Source organism: Mobula birostris, chromosome 2, assembly GCF_030028105.1.
Source record: "Mobula birostris isolate sMobBir1 chromosome 2, sMobBir1.hap1, whole genome shotgun sequence".
NCBI classification, from domain to species: Eukaryota; Metazoa; Chordata; class Chondrichthyes; order Myliobatiformes; family Myliobatidae; genus Mobula; species Mobula birostris.
The window spans coordinates 218056588-218078215 of NC_092371.1; the positions used below are offsets into that span (position 1 = coordinate 218056588).

The window sequence follows — 21628 nt, forward strand, 5'->3', positions numbered from 1 at the left end:
AGCAATGGTAGTTGACTTTTTTTGGTCTGGTTTTGAGTACAATGTGGGCCAGGAGGTGCCGAATATGAGTGGTGGGAGGTTAGTTTCATTCGCTACCAACATCACGCAGGAGATACAGAAGCTTAGGCCCCACACCAGCAGGTTCAGGAGCAGTTATTACCCTCCAACCATCAGGCTTCTGATACATCTTGAATAACTTCACTCACCTCAACTCTAAACTGATTCTGCAGCCTACAGACTCATTTGAAGTCTCTATATTCATGTTCTCAGTGCAATTTATTTATTTATTTATTTTTAAAATTTGCGCAATTTGTCTTGTTTTACACATTGGTTGGTTGTCAGTCTTTGTTTATGTATAAAGATGAGAAAATCTGCAGGTGCTGGAAATCCAAGCAACACATACAAAATACTGGAGGAACTCAGCAGGCCAGGCAGAATCTATGGAAAAGAGTAAAGAGTCGACATTTTGGGCTGAGATCCTTCATCAGGATTCATTAAGGGTCCTAGTAGCCCTTGACAGAGTGGGTGTGGAGAGGATATTTCCTATGCTGGGAGAGTTTAGGACCAGAGGGTACAGCCACAGAATGGAGGGACATCCATTTACAACGGAGATGAAGAGGAATTTCTTTACCCAGAGAGCAGTGAAATTGTGGAATTTTTCGCCACAGTCAGCTGTGGAAGCCAAGTTCTTCGGTACACAGCGAGAAGGCAGGAAATTTGGGCGAGAGGGGAACTGGATCAGCCATGGTGAAATGGTAGAGCAGACTCGATGGGCCAAATGGCCTAATTCTGTTCCTCTGTCTTATGGTCTTACATCCCTCTCTTTATCATTCCTGTCAGGTGAAGGGATCGAACCAGGAACGGCAGTAGACATTCCAAAAAGTTAAAGACAACCTTCTCTAATTTGAAAAAATTGTTGTTCATTCATCACCACTGAGTCCAAATCACAGAACTCCCATCGTTTTGGGAGTACCTGCATCATCTCTTGTGTTTCAAAACTCACCGTTATTTTCACAAGGCAATATGGGGTGGTGCTGTCAAGTCAACAATGGTTACATTTTATAATTAAAACATTCACCTCAAATCTCCTGGAACATCAGAAATCTATGTAAATTATGAAAGACTGGATCAACTATATTTAAACTGGTGAGAATATGATACACTGAATTCCAATGCACTCTAAATTTCTAAGATTCTATGAGGAGCTTACAATAAATCTGCATTATAATGATTGTTTCATAAATTAAATCCATCTACTTTACACCTAATACAAACAGAGTAAACACGCTGAACTAAAAATGCTGGGAATACTCAGCAGGTCAGGCAGAGGTGGTAGGGAAAACACTGGAAATAATACTGTGGACGGGCAACCTACAGCAGAACTGGCTAATTCTGATACAAACAAGAAAGTGAGTTACTTGAAATTGTTGAATTTGACATTGATTCCAATCCCAGCCCTTTGGACTCATCTTTCTAGGCTTGTGGCTTTGTTACAAGAAGACGCAGCACAAGCATCTCAACCTTCATTCAAGCACATTACAGTCTTTCATAAGCAATATTGAATGCAGCTATTTTGGGCAGATTACTTTCTCCCTTTGGCCCGTTCCATGCTGTATTGCAAGAATATATAAATATCCAGAATGGCTGGCTCCAGGCAGGTCATCTATGTGTAACAGTAACTCAATTTCATTTCTCTCTCCGTTAACATAGCCTGCTCTGATGAGTACTTTCAGAATATTTGCATGTTCTTTTTGTTTAGGGCCCTCAATAATCTATCAAACAAATAGTTTCATCAATAACTTGGTCTCATTGCATCAGACAGCATCTCCTTGTACTGTCCACCCTCCCTCGTTCTACCAGCAACTTAAAATAACCTGTTTGCCCTCTTTCCGAGTTCTGCAAAACGTTAGACTGTGTCTCCATAGATACTGCTTGAGCTGCTGAATGTTTCCTGCATTTTTCTGTTTTTAAGCATCTAACAAATAAGTTGTTACTTTGAGGTTAATTGAATAAATGCATGCTGTCATAATTATCAATGTGTAACAGTAATTCTGCAGTGGCCGGCCACGAAGCCCAACCCCCGGTGCGTGCGCCAGCTTCTTCTGTCAATCAGACCCGCTCAACCTTCAGGACGCGGAAGTCACGTAAGGGTGTAGTTTCTTCATTTTTTTCTCTCTTTTGCTTTTGATGTTCTCTATTCTCTTCGGGTCTCTTTCAGCGTAATTTGTGTTCGCCTGTAAGTTCCGGCCGAACTGGAAGGCATACCTCTACTCAGGATTGGCCGTAGTTCCCTGAGCTGTGCACTTTGAATTAAGGTCAGACGCTCGCAAACCTTTCCCCACCGTCGGTACTGCCGCTAGCTCCCAGCGCACGATTGCACTTCGTCGATCAGCGGAGCGTGGATCAGTTGTACAGGTAATGCAGAAGGTCGTCTTTAATATTAGCCCCATTTCATTTTGTTTGATGCACATTTTCTATTGTACATTTCATAATCCTGAGCGTTTGCCTGCTGCACAGGGCTGATTAGAAATCGTTTTGTTTTTCATCTGTACATAAATGGCGCGTTCCTAAAATAGAATCTGGGAACGCGTGGTGGATAGTAGAGGCTAAGGTTTCACGTAATTAAATTGGAAGATTAAGGCATCTTTTCGATTTTCTTTTTTTGTCTTTTATTTTTGGAATATCGTGATTGGCAGTGACTGTGAACCACATGATCAACTCGTAAACGTCATAATCAAAGCATGATGTAACAATCCCCGGGAGGGTAAATAAAATGCAAAATGAAATCATATTCCATTTTCATGTCAATATTTCTGCTGTCTACAGGGGTTTGTCTAAGGTCTTATCCCACTCACCTAGTGCTGCCTTCCACCATATTTATCAAAAATGTGTCTACCCCGACTGTACGTTGACAACACCTAATTTCATCTGTCTCAACCAAACAGTAGGGACTTTTCATGTTGCTTATTGAATACTCAGTATTTGATTGGCAAAATCCCCTGATTATATACGAAAATGCAATAAAACATTGTCTTCAGCTAGTCCTTTCCATATACTTGATTCCACACCTACCGATCCCAACCAGTCTTATGGAATTGAACTGACTTTATTTCTTACATCCTTCACATACATGAGGAGTAAAACTCTTTACATTACATCTCTATCTAAATATGCAATTTAATAGTAATTTGTAATAAATAGTATGCACATCAATATAACAGAAATACAGCTGTGTCAGCGTGAATTAATCAGTCTGATGGCTTGGTGGAAGAAGCTGTCCTGGAGCCTGTTGGTCCTGGCTTTTATGCTGTTTCCCGGATGGTAGCAGCTGGAACAGTTTGTGGTGGGGGTGACTCAGATCCCCAATGATCCTTCAGCCCTTTTTTACACACCTGTTTTTGGAAATGTCCTGAATAGTGGGAAGTTCACATCTCCAGATGAGCTGGGCTGTCCGGACCACTCTCTGCAGAGTCCTGCAATTAAGGGAGGTACAGTTCCCATACCAGGCAGTGATACAGCCAGTCAGGATGCTCTCAGTTGTGCCCTGGTAGAAAGTCCTTAGGATTTGGGGACTCATGCCGAACTTCTTCAACAGACTAAGATGAGAGAGGCACTGTTGTGCTTTTTTTTTACCACACGGCTGGTATGTGACTTTAACATCCAATTTGACGTTGAGTTTGTTCATTTTCAGTCCACCTATCCGTTTCTAAAAGGTTGCCGACATCCACCTCCGTATTTGCCCATCTGTTGTTGAAACACTCATTTATGCTTTAACTGTCTCTAGTTCTCCCAGCCAGCCTGTCCACTTGTGCACATTGGTTTGCCCCATATCCGATTTCATACTTGCACCCAGATCCTTGTAGTTAGTCATAGCCTTGGCCTCAGGCGATCACTGCTTTTTTTTGTCTGCAAGAATGTAGGTATTTTATTTCCTGATCTGATACAACAAATCACCTGTTTGTGGAGCAATAGAAATATGTCTGTGATTTGTCTGTTTTTTTTTTCATTTTCTGTGTGATTTCTTTTGGGCTAGATAACAGGGACTATTCTCATCTTTGGCAGCATGTAGAAGGAGTTCATGACTAAATTTTCAGGGACATTAATGGTAATGTCATCATGGTGATCTGCATCTTAGGCAATCCTTAGTCACAGAGGATGAATAGATTTTACTCTGGGTATATTGATTATGAGGTGGCTACTGAAGCCAAAGAGGGAACTGCAGACTCTACGACTGATGCGACAGGCTTGTGGGTAGTTTGTAGTCCTCCCACCATTTATGGTGAGCACATTTGTGCTCCTGATTAGAGTTCCTCAGTGCCATTTTGAAATGCATCCCCTCCACTCTGAACGTCACCATCAGCTGATTCTCATGTCAGTGGGGATGCTGCACTTTTTCATCCATCTTTTAATTGAAGATTTATTTTCCTTGTTGATTACCCACCCACACAGTTCTAGGACTTTGGACTTGTTAAGTCTGGGAAATCCGTGATACAAGCTACAGCTGAGGTGAGAGCAGTGGGGCCAAGTGGAAGGTACAAGATGTTGGGGTTGATGCCACGTTGGGAGGGTGGAATGTTGATCGAGAACTACTCTGATGAAAATTAGATTGTGGACATAAAGAGTAGATAGTGTTCATATTATGTCTGTGGCTGGACCCAGTCATGAGGTGAAGGGGTACGTCCAGGATGGTGGAATTTACAGGCTTGTTGTTTTCCTTCTTGTGCCAAGAGGACTCAGCCCGCTTCCATGAATACTGCAAAGGCACCTGTGTCAAATATATTTGAACCTGCATACAGTCTTGCATCTGTACTGTCAGGCTGTCAAAATAATGGTTTCTTCAGAATGTAATAATCAATACTTTACCTGTTTCATGAGAGTATATTAGGTGTTATTTCTTCTCTCAGTCACTGTTAAAACAGGAAGCGAGCAGTTTTGGTTCCTGGTTTAGCTTTTCAGACATTCCAGCCAGACAGGGAGGGAGCAGTTGGTAGTGGGGATGGAGGGATTCAATCTTTTCTATATCCATTGCTTTGAGCGCTTGTCACCCTTTGCTAGTCCAGGCAACAGGATTAGGATTGAGAGGTGAGGCTATCCCTCTGCCATGACATAACGTGCCACAAACAATGCAGGAAATCTTGGGGAAGAAAAAGGTTTTCATATATTTGTACAAATGCTGGCTGGTGGTGTAGTGGCATCAGCACAGGACTTTGGCAAGTGATCCTGAGTTCAAATCTGGCCGGCTCCTTTGCACGCTATCCATCTGTGCTGGGTTGAGTGCTGAGTTAGCAACTTGTTGTCGTACATTATGGAAACCGCAAAAATGCTGCCTGAAAAGAAACAACAAAACAATATTTGTATAAATCCTACTATATTGGTAACCGCTGGGTCATGAGTATGAAAATCAGATGATCTCTATTTATTTAATGGACCTGTTCTAATTTAATTTGTAAGATTAATACACTGCCTTTTTAAAGAGAATTTTCCAGAAACTTCTCCTCATGATGTGAAATGGCAGTTATCAAACCATACCATTTATATCATACTAGTTCCATAGACAATAAACAATATGTTCAGATTGTGTAATCAAAGAAAATGCTGGTTCACAAGGACTGCATTGTGAACAGCCCAAAGGCTTCCTACTATAAGTGTCTTGTGCAGTCACTCTTTTTTGACTTTTCTACGCTTACTTACATCCAGCACAGAATGGCCTTTCAGCGCTTCCGGTGTGTTACAGTTACACACGTGAGCTTCTAGGTTGCCAGTCCACTATCAAGTGCTGCTGGTATAGGTGTGATGGTGAATTTGAGGCAGGAGGGGAGGCTTTCAAAGGGAACCCGGGGACAGTAGGTTACGGGAAAAAGGTAGTGGGGCAGTGGAAATGCTCTGGGTGCAGTCCCACAAGTCCCACACCCCCACATATCTCCCTGTGACCTGTTTTGTCCCATTCTCTCCCAAGACCCTTGCACCCATTCTCTCCCTCCCTCCTGTAACCAACCCCCTCATTCCTCCCCCGACGTTCTTCTGCTACTCATAATTAGAAGTAATTGGCGCTGACAGTAGCCAGTTATAATCTTTGAGACACGGGAGGAAACCAGAGTATCCAGCGACTTGAAGTCACAGAGAGAACCTGCGTTGACACCAAAGTCTGGACCAACTTGGGTCCGTGGAACAGTACGGCATCAGTGCTGGCCTGCACCAGCGGACCTCATTTGGACTTGAGGCAGCAACAAAGCTCCTCCTCAACTGTCTGTTTCTGTGGCGTCTTGATTTTTTTAAAAAGCTGTTCTCAGGTTTCAGTTTCATTTTACTGTTTTTCACTTTTGTCTCTACCCTGTGCTTGCTTTCCTATTTCAAATATTACTCACGTGTTTGATGGTTCTGTGCCTGTATTCACCAGAATTCAGAAGAATGAGGGGTGATGAATGGTGAAAGGCCTTGATAGTATGGGTGTGGAGAGTGTATTTTTCATGGTGAGAGAGTCTAAGACCAGAGGACACAGCCTCAGAATAAAGGGGCGTCCTTTTAGAATGGAGATGAGGAGGAATACCTTCAGGTAAATCTGTGGAATTCTTTGCCACAGGCAGCTGTGGAGGCTAAATCTTTATGCTTATTTAAGGCAGAGGTTGATAGATTCTTGATTGGTCAGGGCATGAAGGGATATGGGGAGAAGGCAGGAAATTGGGGCTGAGAGGAAAATTGGATCAGCCATGATGAAATGGCGGAACAGATACGATGGGTCAAATGGCTTAATTCTGCTCCTATATCTTCTGGTCTTATGTTCTGAAAACAATTTTGATATTTTTGTCTTGGTGTTAGATTCCTTTAGGAGGTTTTCACTGATGGTAGTCAGATCAGGCATCGATTCCTGAAGGATACTACACAGTAGTCAGTTTCTCTTGCCAGCATTCTGTAACATTTCAACTTAACGGGACATGATTGTTCGGCCTGTACCCGACTGCAACCTGGAGGATCAGAGTGACTGCTTGGTCTAGCCCTTCCTCTTCAGAAGCACGACGTAAGTTTGGCCCAGTCAGAAACAGCAGTCCTTGCCTGCCAGACCATGGAGATAATTGAACGTACAGTGGAACAGTACAACACAGGAACAGAAACAGAACCACCTTAAAAGCAAATCAAAAACACTAATTCCTCCTACCTATAGCATGTCCATGTCCCTCCATCTTCCTTGCATCCATGTGCCTATCCAAATGTTGCTTAAAAAGCCTCTAGTGTATTTGCCTCTTCCAGCACACCAGGCAGCACATTTCAGGCATCCACCACTCTCTGAGTTAAAACAAAATGAGAGGGAACTTGATGATAGTGAGGACAATATGAGTGAGTTTGATGTTCTGGAGCATGTTGATATTAAGGGAGAGGAGGTGTTGGAGTTGTTAAAACACATTAGGACGGATAAGTCTCCGGGGCCTGACGGAATATTCCCCAGGCTGCTCCACGAGGCGAGGGAAGAGATTGCTGAGCCTCTGGCTAGGATCTTTATGTCCTCGTTGTCCACGGGAATGGTACTGGAGGATTGGAGGGAGGCGAATGTTGTCCCCTTGTTCAAAAAAGGTAGTAGGGATAGTCCGGGTAATTATAGACCAGTGAGCTACGTCTGTGGTGGGAAAGCTGTTGGAAAAGATTCTTAGAGATAAGATCTATAGGCATTTAGAGAATCATGGTCTGATCAGGGACAGTCAGCCATGGCTTTGTGAAGGGCAGATCATGTCTAACAAGCCTGATAGAGTTCTTTGAGGAGGTGACCAGGCATATTGATGAGGGTAGTGCAGTGGATGTGATCTATATGGATTTTAGTAAGGCATTTGACAAAGTTCCATATGGTAGGCTTATTCAGAAAGTCAGAAGGCATGGGATCCAGGGAAGTTTGGCCAGGTGGATTCAGAATTGGCTTGCCTGCAGAAGGCAGAGGGTCGTGGTGGAGGAAGTACATTCAGATTGGAGGATTGTGACTAGTGGTGTCCCATAAGAATCTGTTCTGGGACCTCTACTTTTCATGATTTTTATTAACGACCTGGATGTGGGGGTAGAAGGGTGAGTTAGCAAGTTTGCAGACGACACAAAGGTTGGTGGTGTTGTAGATAGTGTAGAGGATTGTCAAAGATTGCAGAGAGACATTGATAGGATGCAGAAGTGGGCTGAGAAGTGGCAGATGGAGTTCAACCCGGAGAAGTGTGAGGTGGTACACTTTGGAAGGGCAAACTCCAAGGCAGAGTACAAAGTAAATGGCAGGATACTTAGTAGTGTGGAGGAGCAGGGGGATCTCGGGGTACATGTCCACAGATCCCTGAAAGTTGCCTCACAGGTGGATAGGGTAGTTAAGAAAGCTTATGGGGTGTTAGCTTTCATAAGTCGAGGGATAGAGTTTAAGAGTCGCGATGTAATGATGCAGCTCTATAAAACTCTGGTTAGGCCACACTTGGAGTACTGTGTCCAGTTCTGGTTGCCTCACTATAGGAAGGATGTGGAAGCATTGGAAAGAGTACAGAGGAGATTTACCAGGATGCTGCCTGGTTTAGAGAGTATGCATTTTGATCAGAGATTAAGGGAGCTAGGGCTTTACTCTTTGGAGAGAAGGAGGATGACAGGAGACATGACAGAGGTGTACAAGATAATAAGAGGAATAGATAGAGTGGATAGCCAGCGCTTCTTCCCCAGGGCACCACTGCTCAATACAAGAGGACATGGCTTTAAGGTAAGGGGTGGGAAGTTCAAGGGGGATATTAGGGGAAGGTTTTTTACTCAGAGAGTGGTTGGTGCGTGGAATGCACTGCCTGAGTCAGTGGTGGAGGCAGATACTCTAGTGAAGTTTAAGAGACTACTAGATGGGTATATGGAGGAATTTAAGGTGGGGGCTTATATGGGAGGCAGGGTTTGAGGGTCGGCACAATTACCCTAGAGTGAGGGGTTAAGATGGGGTAGAGTTTATTAGGTGTGTTCAGGAAGGTTTCTTGACACAATATGTAATAAGCCTACAAGAGGAGAGGCTGTACTTGATCTGGTCTTGGGAAATGAACCTGGTCAGGTGTCAGGTCTCTCAGTGGGAGAGCATTTTGGAATGTTATCTAATGATACAATTAAACGCGCTTGGGAACCGGAACTTCAAGAGTCTTTTTCAGATAATTAATGGAGTAAAATTTTTCATTTGGTTAACAACTCATCTATTTGTGCCTGTCATTCCTTAATACTGTTTAAGGTAGTGCATCGGGCCCATATATCAAAGGATAAACTAGCGTGTATTTTCTCTAATATTAATCCTATTTGCGACAGGTGTAATACTGAGCTGGCCACTTCAGCTCATATGTATTGGTCTTGTATAAAGCTAGATAACTTTTGGAGAGATGTTTTTAAAATGCTGTCAAAAGTTTTGGATCTGGATCTACAACCTAATTTGCTTATGGCAATTTTTGGGATTATCCCATCGGAAGCAGGAAATATTCCTGTTTCCGCTCGGGATATAATAGCCTTTTCGACCTTACTGGCTAGGAGAGCAATTTTATTGAAGTGGAAGGATTCTAATCCACCCACGGTCTTTTATTGGCTCTCCTCCATCATGTCCTGTTTAAGTTTAGAGAAAATAAGAAGTCGGACATTTGATACATCCTTTAAATTTGAGCAAATATGGCGACCTTTTATCCAATATTTTCATTTAATTTGATTTATTACTCTTTCAATCTTTCTTATTTTGAAGTTTTAGATTTAATCAGAAAGTCTTTCTTTCTTTTCTGTTTTGGTCATATCCTCAAAACGGACTGCCCAGTCAGGTCCTGACGAAGGGTATTGGCCTGAAACGCCGACTGTGCTTCTTCCTATGGATGCTGCCTGGCCTGCTGCATTCCACCAGCATTTTGTGTGTGTTGATTATATATAATGTTACTTTACTTGAGTTGAAGGTGCTAACCAGGAAGGTGGTTCGATATGAGAAGAACATAACAAATTTTCTTGTTTGTAATCATTCAAATCTCATTTGTATGTATAACGGTAGGTAGGTAGCAGGATACTGATTAAAGAATGAAAGTGTGTTAAGTTTATGATTTCCATTTACTTTCTCATTGTGCTGGATGAACATATGGTTCAATTTAGGTATTTCTGTTTCCAGTTATGTTTTTTCTCTCTTGTACTTTTACCACTAGCAAACTAAGTGCTTGTAACAATTAAGCAATTTAATTACAAAAGGTTTTACAGTGTGGCACAGAAAGATCAAAAATTGTTTGGAGATTAAAACACTTGCTTTGTACTGTAAATGGCTTGTAACTAGAGTTATAAGTGTGCAGTCCATTGCAAATTCAACTAGTTTTGCAAGGCAAAAATTTTGAACTATGCAATCATGTTAAAAAAGTTGTTTGTGGTTTATTTTGTTTACACTATGTTGGAATAAAAATATAATTTGCAGAGAAATATAATGAACTTTCTTTCAGTTGTCAGGAGTAAATTATAACGAATATATTTCCAGTAATTGGATTATAATGGATTCTGGTTAATTGGGATACTTCGGGACCAGTACATTTTGGCCCAATTAGGCTGCTGGCCCAATTACCCGAAGTTTGATGGAAACAGTTTTTTAAAAAAGAAACAACCATTTAACTGAGTAGCAAATTATGAATTTAAATGAAACAAAACAAATTAGAAAACTACCCGTATTTCTACTGTACTATAAACTGTATTAGTTCCTAATAGTTATTGACAGAGGAATTCATCCAGTGTACACTGCTGTGTTCTTTTGAGTAACCGTAAATAAACAAAATCAGTGCAGACACCTAGTGCGGATTATGGACTGCCTTCATCCAATGCCTCTGATGATTGCATCTTCCAAATCTTCAATTTTAATTGTAACATTCAAGATGATTGTCAATACCTTCAAATTCTTAGAAGTTCCTAACTTGTTGAAGTAGTGAAATCATTTCATTTGCACTCCCAGCTGTTTCTGGGATCTGTAAGCCTGAAGGCTTGAAACCACGGTGAGTAAAACAACTCTGAATTATCTTACTGCTTATTTCTCACCAACTATCAGCGATAAAGAATTACTGCTTTTTGAACACAAACACATGCAACTGACAGTATTTAAAATTTGTTCGCTCTAAGCACGATGTAGTGTGACTAATGGTCACGCAAGTGCACACGACTGATGCTAGTTAGAAACTGTTTGGCAACAATCTCCTGTCCCGGTTAAGTGGTGTGGTATGCCAAATAAACAAAGGGTGTCCAGGCTGTTTTCTTGATTAGTTTTTTTGTTCTTTAAGAATTGTCCCAAATAAGTAGCTGCCCAATTAGCCAGTAACCTAATTAACCAGTAGCCTAATTAACCAGAATCTACTGTACGTGTTTCAAAATGTATTTTAGTTTGTTTTTAATTTCCACCCTGTGTTTTTCATTTGGCACATTATACGTTCATTATAGGTAGCCAGCTCAGCTTTGTGAATGAGGACAAATCCAGTTTTTTATAGCGTACTTCATAGTTCAGTAAAAATGTGTTGACACTAGAAAATCTGGGAACACATTCATCTGGTCATGCAGTTGTGGATGGAGACACTGTGTTACCTTTCAGTGTTCTTTGAATGGCAATATCACTGTTCCCATTACTTGTTCTGTTGACCAACCTGTAACCTTGGGAGTATGATTGAAACCAGACACTTTTGGAGGTTGGTCTGACTGATATTTTGCATAATTCACTAGCGTACACAAGAACCAGTTTATCTGGTTATTTGATCATGTCTATTATAGACCACACCACAGAAATGAAACCTTGGCGTGACAGAGATCATCTGCCTTCAAGCTCATTTCAAATCTTAAATACACCTTTTCTCCTCATCTAGTGTGTATGGTTGATTTTTTAAAAAAGCAGATATTAAACTTTTGCAGTTTTGACAGTCATATCTGAGCTCATAAAGACCTACAATCGATATTGATTAGCAAAATCCTCCAGAAGATGTCTTTTCGAACTAATTGGTAAATTATTGTCACATGTACCAAGGTACAATGAAAACCTTTTGTTTTGCATGTCATCCATACTCACTAGATGAGCAGAAAAGGTCACTTTCTTGGACACTTTCTGGAGGTCCAAGGTCCGTATGCTCCACGACTGCTGGACTAGGTATGTACATGTAGGAGGGGACTATGTTGAAAAATAAATGTGCTAGATTTTTCTAAAATTGACTCCTCCTACCTTAGGCCACAAACTTATCAATCACCCCTCCTACAAAGGAAAAGCAATTGTGTTACAGTTATAAAGACTGTGAAGTCTTATTGTACTAGTAGACCACTCTATAACCTTACATTAGAGTAGGATAGGCATTGTCCTCGAGTCTGGTGGTACTTGCTTTCAGCCTTTTGTATCTCCTGATAATGGGAGGGAGGAGACAGAAAATCTTCGAGGTTGAAGGGTCTTTGTAGAGTAGAGCTGATTATAGAAACATAGAAAATAGGTGCAGGAGTAGGCCATTCGGCCCTTCGAGCCCGCACCACCATTCAGTATGATCATGGCTGATCATCCAACTCAGAACCCTGTACCTGCCTTCTCTCCATACCCCCTGATCCCTTTAGCCACAAGGGCCATATCTAACTCCCTCATAAATATAGCCAATGAACTGGCCACAACTGTTTCCTGTGCCAGAGAATTCCACAGATTCACCACTCTCTGTGTGAAGAAGTTTTTCCTCATCTCGGTCCTAAAAGGCTTCCCCTTTATTCTCAAACTGTGACCCCTCGTTCTGGACTTCTCCAACATCGGGAACAATCTTCCTGCATCTAGCCTGTCCAATCCCTTTAGAATTTTATACGTTTCAATCAGATCCCCCCTCAATCTTCTAAATTCCAGCGAGTATAAGCCTAGTCGATCCATTCTTTCATCATATGAAGGTCCTGCCATCCCAGGAATCAATCTGGTGAACCTTCTTTGTACTCCTTCTATGGCAAGAATGTTTTTCCTCAGATTAGGGGACCAAAACTGCACACAATACTCCAGATGTGGTCTCACCAAGGCCTTGTACAACAGCAGTGGTACCTCCCTGCTCCTGTACTCGAATCCTCTTGCTATGAATGCCAGCATACCATTCGCCTTTTTCACCGCCTGCTGTACCTGCATGCCCACTTTCAATGACTGGTGTATAATGACACCCAGGTCTCGTTGCACCTCCCCTTTTCCTAATCCTAATTATGTTAGCTTCCTTATCAGGGCAGCAGGAACTGTAGACAGAGTTGATGGAGGGAGAGTTTCTATGATGTGCTGAGCTATGTTCACAACTCTCGGCAGTTTCTTGCAAACTCCATGTTTGTCTTTGTGAATAGAATAATCAAATATGAAATCAGATTGCATTTTACAGTTTGCTTTGAGAAAGAAAAACACTAGTAAGTAGTACCAATATGTTTACACTATGCCATTTACAGTTACTATAGAACGGATGAAGAATATTCTGAAATTTATAGTATAGGTTTCTTTGTATTACTTGTAATTGATTACATTGAGTGCATTGTTCTGTTGCAAGCTAAAGAACAGACAAATTATTTTTGCATTTTTTCCACTCGAAGTTTGGCGAGTTAATTTTTATAAGCTATTTATCTTGCGTAATCATCAGCAGAACTAATCCTGGAGAATTTAGAAAGCAGAGGAAGTGGTCATTAGGCAGAATGTTGATATGCCGGATTTGTGGTACAATAGGGGGGGTGTCGACCAAAGTACTTCGTAATCATTACTCACAATTGATAATTTCTTATCAACTGTCATGATATTTGAAGTCTGAGTCAGGATGTGCTTCCCTTTGAGATTACTGAAATTTTATTTATTTTAACTGAAATCTGGTAGATCAAGCCACATTTTGGCATCAATTAAATTACCTGCAAAAGATGAGAAGGAATTCCATTTATTACCCCTGCATGTGAATTAGACAGTAGACAATAGACATAGGTGCAGGAGTAGGCCATTCGGCCCTTCGAGCCAGCACTGCCATTCACTGTGATCATGCCTGATCATCCACAATCGATACCCTGTTCCTGCCTTCTCCCCATATCCCTTGACTCTATCTTTAAGAGCTCTATCTACCTCTTTCTTGAAAGAATCCAGAGAATTGGCCAGTGGACTGCCTCCTTAGGCAGAGCATTCCACATATCCACAACTCTCTGTGTGAAAAAGTTTTTCCTCCACTCCGTTCTAAATGGTCTACCCCTTGACTAATCTTCTGGAATTTTTTGAGGATGTGACTATGAAAATGGACAAGGGAGAGCCAGTGGATGTAGTGTACTTGGACTTTCAGAAAGCCTTTGATAAAGTCCCACATAGGAGATTAGTGGGCAAAATTAGGGCACATGGTATTGGAGATAGAGTACTGACATGGATTGAAAATTGGCTGGCTGACAAGAAACAAAGAGTAGCGATTAACGGTCCCTTTCGGAATGGCAGGTGGTGACCAGTGGGGTACCGCATGGTTCAGTGCTGGGACCACAGCTGTTTACAATGTATATTAATGATTTAGATGAGGGAATTAAAAGTAACACTAGCAAATTTGCCGATGACACAAAGCTGGGTGGCAGTGTGAAATGTGAGGAGGATGTTATGAGAATGCAGGGTGACTTGGACAGGCTGGGTGAGTGGGCAGATGCATGGCAGATACAGTTTAGTGTGGATAAATGTGAGGTTATCCACTTTGGTGGTAAGAACGAGAAGGCAGATTATTATCTAAATGGAGTCAAGTTAGGAAAAGGGGAAGCACAATGAGATCTAGGTGTTCTTGTACATCAGTCACTGAAAGCAAGCATGCAAGTACAGCAGGCAGTGAAGAAAGCTAATGGCATGCTGGCCTTCATAACAAGGAGAATTGAGTATAAGAGCAAAGAGGTCCTTCTGCAGCTGTACAGGGCCCTGGTGAGACCACACCTGGAGCACTGTGTGCAGTTTTGGTCTCCAAATTTGAGGAAGGACATTCTTGCTATTGAGGGAGTGCAGCGTAGGTTCACAAGGTTAATTCCCGGGATGGCGGGACTGTCATATGTCGAAAGATTGGAGCGACTGGGCTTGTATACTCTGGAATTTAGAAGGCTGAGAGGGGATCTTATTGAAACATATAAGATTATTAAGGGATTGGACACACTGGAGGCAGGAAGCATGTTCCCGCTGATGGGTGAGTCCAGAACCAGAGGCCACAGTTTAAGAATTAGGGGTAGGCCATGTAGAACGGAGTTGAGGAAAAACTTTTTCACCCAGAGAGTGGTGGATATATGGAATGCTCTGTCCCAGAAGGCTGTGGAGGCCAAGTCTCTGGATGCTTTCAAGAAAGAGTTGGATAGAATTGTTAAAGATAGTGGAATCAAAGGTTATGGGGATAAGGCAGGACCTGGGTACTGATTGTGGATGATCAGCCATGATCACAGTGAATGGTGGTGCTAGCTAGAAGGGCTGAATGGCCTACTCCTGCACCTATTGTCTATTGTCTATTATTCTTAAACTGTGGCCTGTGGTCCTGGACTCCCCCAGCATCGGGAACATGTTTCCTGCCTCTAGCGTGCCCAATCCCTTAATAATCTTATATGTTTCAATCAGATCCCCTCTCATCCTTCTAAATTCCACTGTATACAAGCCCAGTCGCTCCAATCTTTCAACATATGACATTTCCGCCATCCTTGGAAATAACCCAGTGAACCTACGCTCCACTCCCTCCATAGCAAGAATGTCCTTCCTCAAATTTGCAGACCAAAACTACACACAGTACTCTAGGTGGGGTCTCACCAGGGCCTTGTACAACTGCAGAAGGACCTCTTTGCTCCTAAACTCAATTCCCTGTGTTATGAAGGCCAATATGCCATTAGCTTTCTTCACTGCCTGCTGTACCTGTTTGCTTACTTTCAGAGACTGATGAACAAGGACACCCAGATCTCTTTGTACTTCCCCTTTTCCTAACTTGACACCATTCAGACAGTAATCTGCCTTCCTGTTCTTGCCACCAAAGTGGATAACCTCACATTTATCCACATTAAACTGCATCTGCCATGCATCTGCCCACTCACCCAACCTGTCCAAGTCACCCTGCATTCTCATAACATCCCCCTTACATTTCACACTGTCACCCAGCTTTGTGTCACCTGCAAACTTGCTAATGTTACTTTTAATCCCTTCATCTAAATCATTAATGTATATTGTAAATAGCTGCGGTTCCCAGCACCGAGCCTTGCGGTACCCCACTAGTCACTGCCTGCCATTCTGAAAGGGACCCATTAATCCCTACTGTTTGTTTCCTGTCTGCCAACCAATTTTCTATCCATGTCAGTACCCTACCACCAATACCATGTGCTTTAATTTTGCCCACTATCCTCCTATGTGGGACCTTATCAAAGGCTTTCTGAAAGTCCAGGTACACTACATCCACTGGCTTTCCCATGTCTATTTTCATAGTTACATCCTCAAAAAATTCTAGTAGATTAGTCGAGCACGATTTCCCCTTCATAAATCCATGCTGACTCGGATCTATCCTGCTACTGCTATCCAAATATGCCGCTATTTCATCTTTTATAACTGACTCCAGCATCTTCCCCACCACTGATGTCAGGCTAACTGGTCTATAATTGCCTGTTTTCTCTCTCCCTCATTTCTTAAAAAGTCGGATAACATTAGCTACCCTCCAATCCGCAGGAACTGATCCTGAATCTATAGAACATTGGAAAATGATTACCAAGGCGTCCACGATTTCTAGAGCCACCTCCTTAAGTACCCTGGGATGCAGACCATCAGGCCCTGGGGATTTATCACCCTTCAGTCCCATCAGTTTACCCAACGCCATTTTCTGCCTAATGTGAATTTCCTTCAGTTCCTCCTTTACCCTAGGTCCTCTGGCCACTATTACATCTGGGAGATTGTTTGTGTCTATCCTAGTGAAGACAGATCCAAAGTACCTGTTCAGCTCGTCTGCCATTTCCTTGTTCCCCATAATATTTTCACCCGTTTCTGTCTTCAAGGGCCCAACTTTGGTCTTAACTAATTTTTTCCTCTTCACATACCTGAAGAAGCTTTTACTATCCTCCTTTATATTCTTAGCTAGCTTACCTTCGTACCTCATCTTCTCCCCCCATATTGCCTTTTTGGTTATCTTCTGTTGCTCCTTAAAAGTCTCCCAATCCTCTGGCTTCCCGCTCATCTTTGCTATGTTATACTTCCTCTCTTTTATTTTTATACTGTCCTTGACTTTCCTTGTCATCCACGGTTGCCCCTTACTCCCCTGAGAATCTTTCTCCCTCTTTGGAATGAACTGATCCTGCACCTTCTGAATTATTCCCAGAAATACCTGCCATTGTTGTTCCACTGTCATCCCTGCTAGGGTATCTTTCCAGTCAACTTTGGCCAGCTCCTCCCTCATGGGTCCATAGTCCCCTTTGTTCAACTGTAATACTGACACTTCCAATTTTCCCTTCTCCCTCTCAAATTCTCGTTTAAAACGTATCATATCATGGTCACTACCTCCTAATGGCTCCTTTACCTCGAGTTCCCTTATCAAATCCGGTTCATTACACAAAACTAAATCCAGAATTGCCTTCTCCCTGGTAGGCTCTAATACAAGCTGCTCTAAGAATCCATTTCTGAGGCTCTCCACAAACTCCTTTTCTTGAGGTCCAGTACCAACCTGATTTTCCCAGTCTACCCACATGTTGAAATCCCCCATAATAACTGTAGTGTTACCTTTGCGACATGCCAGTTTTAACTCTTGACTTAACTTGCACCCTATATCCAGGCTACTGTTTGGGGGCCTGTAGATAACTCCCGTCAGGGTCTTTTTGCCCTTATAGTTTCTCAGTTCTATCCATACTGACTCTATATCTCCTGATTCTATGTCACTCCTTGCACGTGACTGAATTTCATTCCTCACCAACAGAGCCACCCCACCCCCTCTGCCAACCTGTCTGTCCTTTCGATATGATGTATACCCTGAATATTCATTTCCCAGCCCTGGTCCTCTTGCAGCCATGTCTCTGTTATTCCCACAACATCATACTTGCCAATTTCCAACTGAGCCTCAAGCTCATCCACTTTATTTCTTATACTCCGTGCATTCATATATAATACTTTTAATCCTTTTAAAGTAATATTTTTACTCCCCTCACCTTTCACATCGATTCCTATTGCACTTGGCCATACTCTCCGATCCCTTTAAGTCTGTTGTCTTTCTTAACTTTTCTTATTCTCTCATTCCCTTTAACTCCATTCTTATATTTCCAGTTCTTCCCCTCCCCCCCCCCCACTTAGTTTAAACACACCCGTGTAGCAGTGGCAAACCTGCCTGCCAGAATGCTGGTCCCCCGTCTGTTAAGATGCAACCCGTCCCTTCTGTACAATTCATTCTTGCCCCAAAACAGATCCCAGTGGTCCAAGAACCTAAATCCCTGCTTCCCGCACCAGCTCCTCAGCTACACCTTCAGATCCCCTATCTCCCTGTTCCTGCCCTCACCAGCACAAGGAACTGGAAGCAAACCGGAGATAACCACCCTGGAGGTCCTGCTTTTCAGCCTTTTTTCGAGTTCTCTGAAGTCATGCTGCAGAATTTCTTTCCTCATCCTCCCGACGTCATTTGTGCCGACATGCACCACCACCTCCGGCTGATCACCTTCTCCCTTGAGGATGCCCTGCAATTCGTTTGTGACGTCCTGGATCCTGGCACCAGGGAGGCAACACACCATCCTTAAATCCTCAGATCCCACCGTCAGCTCCTGGGCCCTCAGAGGCTCCATCTTCCTCTCACCCCAACCTTCCCCTCTCCATTGACAACCCCAGCCTCCCCCCTCCCCCCTCTGATCCCAGCTCTCATCCATGCTGGGTCTTTACCATCCCCTCCAACCTTCAACTGTCGGAGGCAGAACGCTCTGTCCTCAGTAAGGGCCTCACCTTTGTCCCCCTTCGCCCACACCTCAGCGAGTTCCGTGTTCGCCATGATGCGGAACTTTTCTTCCGCCGTCTCCGAACCTACTTCTTCGGCAAGGACTCTTCCACCCCCATCGATGACCCCTTCTCCCGTCTTCAACCCTCCTCTTTTTCATGGACACCCCGCTCTGGTCTTCTGTCTGCTCTGGATCTATTTATCGCTAACTGCCGACGGGACATCAACCGTCTCGACTTCACCGCACCTTGTCCCCATTCCAACCTCACTCCTTCGGAACGCTCTGCTCTCCACTCCCTCCGCACTAATCCTAACCTTATTATTAAACCCGCCGATAAGGGGGGTGCTGTTGTAGTCTGGCGTACTGACCTCTACCTTGCCGAGGCACAGCGACAACTCGCGGATACCTCCTCTTATTTACCCCTCGATCGTGACCCCACTAAGGAGCACCAGGCCATTGTCTCCCACACCATCACCGACTTTATCCACTCAGGGGATCTCCCATCCACTGCTACCAACCTTATAGTTCCCACACCTCGCACTTCCCGTTTCTACCTCCTACCCAAGATCCACAAACCTGCCTGTCCTGGCCGACCTATTGTCTCAGCTTGCTCCTGCCCCACCGAACTTGTTTCTGCATCCCTCGACACGGTTTTATCCCTCCTTGTTCAATCCCTTCCGACCTATGTTCGTGACACTTCTCACACTCTTAAACTTTTCGATGATTTTAAGTTCCCTGGCCCCCACCGCTTTATTTTCACCATGGATGTCCAGTCCCTATATACTTCCATCCCCCATCAGGAAGGTCTCAAAGCTCTACGCTTCTTTTTGGATTCCAGACCTAATCAGTTCCCCTCTACCACCACTCTGCTCCGTCTAGCGGAATTAGTCCTTACTCTTAATAATTTCTCCTTTGGCTCCTCCCACTTCCTCCAAACTAAAGGTGTAGCTATGGGCACCCGTATGGGTCCTAGCTATGTCTGCCTTTTTGTTGGCTTTGTGGAACAATCTATGTTCCGTGCCTATTCTGGTATCTGTCCCCCACTTTTCCTTCGCTACATCGACGACTGCGTTGACACTCTTCCTGCACGCATGCAGAGCTTGTTGACTTTATTAACTTTGCCTCCAACTTTCACCCTGCCCTCAAGTTTACCTGGTCCATTTCCGACACCTCCCTCCCCTTTATAGATCTTTCTGTCTCTGTCTCTGGAGACAGCTTACCCACTGATGTCTACTATAAGCCTACTGACTCTCACAGCTATCTGGACTATTCCTCTTCTCACCCTGTCTCTTGCAAAAATGCCATCCCCTTCTCGCAATTCCTCTGTCTCCGCCGCATCTGCTCTCAGGATGAGGCTTTTCATTCTAGGACGAGGGAGATGTCTTCCTTTTTTAAAGAAAGGGGCTTCCCTTCCTCCACTATCAACTCTGCTCTTAAACGCATCTCCCCCATTTCACGTACATCTGCTCTCACTCCATCCTCCCGCCACCCCACTAGGAATAGGGTTCCCCTGGTCCTCACCTACCACCCCACCAGCCTCCGGGTCCAACATATTATTCTCCGTAACTTCCGCCACCTCCAACAGGATCCCACCACTAAGCACATCTTTCCCTCCCCCCCTCTCTCTGCATTCCACAGGGATCGCTCCCTACGCAACTCCCTTGTCCATTCGTCCCCCCCATCCCTCCCCACTGATGTCCCTCCTGGCACTTATCCGTGTAAGCGGAACAAGTGCTACACATGCCCTTACACTTCCTCCCTTACCACCATTCAGGGCCCCAAACTATCCTTCCAGGTGAGGCGACACTTCACCTGTGAGTCGGCTGGAGTGATATACTGCGTCCGGTGCTCCCGATGTGGCCTTTTATATATTGGCGAGACCCGACGCAGACTGAGAGACCGCTTTGCTGAACATCTACGCTCTGTCCGCCAGATAAAGCAGGATCTCCCAGTGGCCACACATTTTAATTCCACATCCCATTCCCATTTCTGACATGTCTATCCGCGGCCTCCTCTACTGTAAAGATGAAGCCACACTCAGGTTGGAGGAACAACACCTTATATTCCATCTGGGTAGCCTCCAACCTGATGGCATGAACATCGAATTCTCTAACTTCCACTAATGCCCCACCTCCCCCTCGTACCCCATCTGTTACTTATTTTTATACACACATTCTTTCTCTCACTCTCCTTTTTCTCCCTCTGTCCCTCTGAATATACCCCTTGCCCATCCTCTGGCCCCCCCCCGGGTCTTTCTTCCCGGACCTCCTGTCCCATGATCCTCTCGTATCCTTTTTGCCTATCACCTGTCCAGCTCTTGGCTCTATCCCTCCCCCTCCTGTCTTCTCCTATCATTTTGGATCTCCCCCTCCCCCTCCAACTTTCAAATCCCTTACTCACTCTTCCTTCAGTGAGTCCTGACGAAGGGTCTCGGCCTGAAACATCGACTGCAGCTCTTCCTAGAGATGCTGCCTGCCCTGCTGTGTTCACCAGCAACTTTTATGTGTGTTGCTTGAATATCCAGCTTCTGCAGAATTCCTGTTCTTTATCCTTAAATCCCGCCTGTTGCCGCAGAAACCCCTTTCTGTACCTCTCACTATGGAGTCCCCTACTACCACTGCTCTGCCTGACTTCTGTCTCCTCGGCTTTGTTTCAGCGCCAATTTTTGACTTGCAGACCTGTCCGCCTCTCAGACAGGCAATGTCTTCAGTCCTGACAGCTTCCAAGAGGGTGAACCTGTTTTCTAGAGGTACATCCCCCGGGGTCT

The 21628-nt window shown here is 43.8% G+C and overlaps 1 protein-coding gene across 1 annotated transcript in view; it reads left to right on the forward strand.

The window, feature by feature from the left end:
* The first annotated feature begins 2122 nt into the window (after positions 1-2122).
* enpp4 (ectonucleotide pyrophosphatase/phosphodiesterase 4) overlaps positions 2123-21628 on the forward strand; it is a 44974-nt gene continuing 25468 nt past the window's right edge. The window contains exon 1 of the mRNA XM_072251468.1: positions 2123-2415. The gene's annotated coding sequence lies outside the window, so the exon portion shown is untranslated. The remainder of the gene's footprint in view (positions 2416-21628) is intronic.